The following is a 2,843-nucleotide window of genomic DNA, read 5'->3' on the forward strand; positions in this document are numbered from 1 at the left end:
TACACACACACACACACACACACACACACACACACACACACACACACACACACGCACACGAACATTCCTACACACAATCTTGGAGTTGAGACGTCTCTGCCCAGTTCTATTTTAAAATAAGAACACATACTTTCAAAGTGATTGACTTCCAAGGAAAACACACTGTTAAAAAGGAAAATAAAATGGAAAAGACAGAGCACAGTGGCCACAAATGCAGATTATTGGTCGTAAAGTAAGAACTGTAGAATAACACACTAATCACTGTCATTCCATCAACTGTAATTAGATCTTCACTGATGAGGACACGGCAGTTAAAAAACCTGTTACTGTAAGTCTAGGTCACAAAAGGGTTGTAATTATTTGTTTTCCTATTTTCCTGCTTAAATCATCATATCCGTTTTCTCACTGTGGAGACTAAACTTCCTTGCTTTCCTTTCCATTGCCATGGAGAAGTGTCTCAGTGGTTACCGAAAGGTAAGGCGGATCCAAAGCCACTTTTTCCATCTTACATTAATGATGTATTATCTTTTTTATACATATGTGTGTAGTGCTTGTGTCACTGTGTGATTCCTTTGCTACAACAGTCTGAAGGTAAGTCATCATATGACAAAGGTGACTCCTCTCGAAGAGTATAATATTGGGATTTTCCAGGCCAAGACTGACTCAGCCCACCTACAGCTGTGATAAAACCAATAATCTGCATCCTTTTAATTTAGTGATAAGTTAAGTGATGAGTTAAGTTAAAATGAATTTGATGAGTGGGCTTAAGTTTGTGTTAGGCTATGCAAAATGTTTAATATTACTTTTTTACTGGCTTCTGTATGTTATAAAATTAATTCGTTCATTTCATTAACATAAAAGCTTTAAAACTGTGTTAAAGCCTCTGAGCTAAATATGTGAAACACAACCTTTTGATACGGTTAGCTATAAATAAGTTTATTAAAGGAAGCAAAAGTTTTAGTATTATGTATAAAGCAATAGCGAAACATAATGGATACAAATAACATCTACTATCTGTTAGCTAAAAGGAACTTTGTTACAATGTTTAACTTTTTTTTAAAGTAACAATTCTGAACCTGAAAAATGACATTTCAGTTTTGGGGAAGATGTATTGCATCATATATCTGCTTTTATATGAAATAAATGTGTTTTGAAATAATTTATAGTGTTTTTAGTCAAGAATTGACAAGAATTATCAATTCTTGACTAAAAACAAGAACTCCTGCAAGTATCCTTGGATCCGAGGAGTATCCAAGAGTATCCTTGGATGACTTTGACCATGTTTGTTGATGGTGGTGGTTATGATTTTCTTGTAGTTTGGAGTTTTCAAAAAAATCTAAATATAAAAATACCAAAGTCTTACACATCTTTGATTCCATTGGCATGACAGGTTGAATATAATCTTTAATAATATTTATTGGTCAGATTCCTTTGATGTTGTTCACATTCTCCTCTTTATGGCCCATAAGCATGATATTACTTCACCATGGTCAAACATCCCCCCAGCACCTTTTCATGTGTTGTCTCTCAACTTACACCTTTTTATTGTGACTGGTTACATTTCTCATCATTGTTTGTCTTCATTTTCTTTTCATTAGCAACTGAATCACATCTATTATATTTGTGATTTTCTATATAATGGGACTTTATATTACTTTAGCCAACATGCATTTCCTGCATTCAGTCCTACTTGTGACACTGCAAGTCGTTGTGTATACATGTGTAAACGTACAGTATTACAGCTGCATGGATCAAGGGCATTTGGGCACTGCAGGCCAAATCCTGTAACCAGATCCCACGCGGAGGCTCAGCCCAGACCAGATCAGACCAGGGCTGAGTAAATCTCACAAGTGTTGTCTGAAAATAATCCTAGCTATTTATAACAGCTGTCTCTACAGTCGACGAGGAAGTTCATAATATTTCATTGACGTTTGTTCCCCAGGTCCTACTCTGCGAGCAGTAATCTTGCTCCGACAACAGAACGCTGGCAGTTTCCAGTTTCCACAGGAAGGCAGAGGAAGCTAGAGGACGCCGATTAGGCTGCAGATGTAGAAGAGGGAGCCAATGACACGACGGCCAAAACACTCCCTCCGGAGAACAGTGTCTTCAAACATAATTACTGGAAAGTTAAACTATTGACATTTTTGCCTTTATAGCACTTCCATCTCCTGTGTAAATATGGAAATTATTTTAGCACGAGTGATGTATTGTCAGATTAGCTGGAAGTTGCTGCCCTCTTGAGGTTTCATGTTTCAGCAGGCAGATCTCTAAAAGACAAATAAAAAGGTGCTGTTGGAAGCTGACAGTCAAGGCTTATATGACCCACACCACACCCAGTGACTCGGATAAGAAAATTGAATAATGAATGCTACATGCCACTTGTCTTTTATTAAATACTACCTTGTGGCAGTGTCTGGACATGTTGTTACTGTTAGCAGTTTCAACAATCTCTTCATTATGTTTAGTTTATTAGTTTGACAATTTATTGATTAATTTTATATGCTATAACTATATAGCCAGCACTATTATTTTAGTCATAATCTGTTACTTTTAACAAAAATATTTGCACCATTTACTTTTAGCAAAAAATAAAGTGCTATTGCTAGTTTATTTTTCCACTTATGAATTAAATCAGATTATTACTTTTTTAAGTAATCCATTTTATAATCCAAAACTTACTTGTACCTAATCATTTTACACATTTGTTTTAACCTCTATTTTGAGTAATCATTTTACATTAGTTTTAGCTTGTATATAACCTGTATATAACAAAAATTTCAGTGATTTATTTTTTTTAACCTAAAAGTTCTAAAAATATGTGCGTATTTGTACGTTTATCTACT

At 35.0% G+C, this 2,843-nt stretch overlaps 1 long non-coding RNA gene across 1 annotated transcript in view; it reads left to right on the forward strand.

The window, feature by feature from the left end:
* The window catches only part of LOC102309486, an 11,980-nt gene extending 9,369 nt beyond the window's left edge, over positions 1-2,611 (forward strand). Inside the window, exon 4 of the long non-coding RNA XR_317189.3 lies at positions 1,943-2,611. This is a non-coding gene — a long non-coding RNA (uncharacterized LOC102309486). The remainder of the gene's footprint in view (positions 1-1,942) is intronic.
* Positions 2,612-2,843: the final 232 nt, after the last annotated feature.

This window comes from Haplochromis burtoni, unplaced genomic scaffold (genome assembly GCF_018398535.1).
Source record: "Haplochromis burtoni strain Fernald_Lab_line unplaced genomic scaffold, NCSU_Asbu1 Contig_417, whole genome shotgun sequence".
NCBI classification, from domain to species: domain Eukaryota; kingdom Metazoa; phylum Chordata; class Actinopteri; order Cichliformes; family Cichlidae; genus Haplochromis; species Haplochromis burtoni.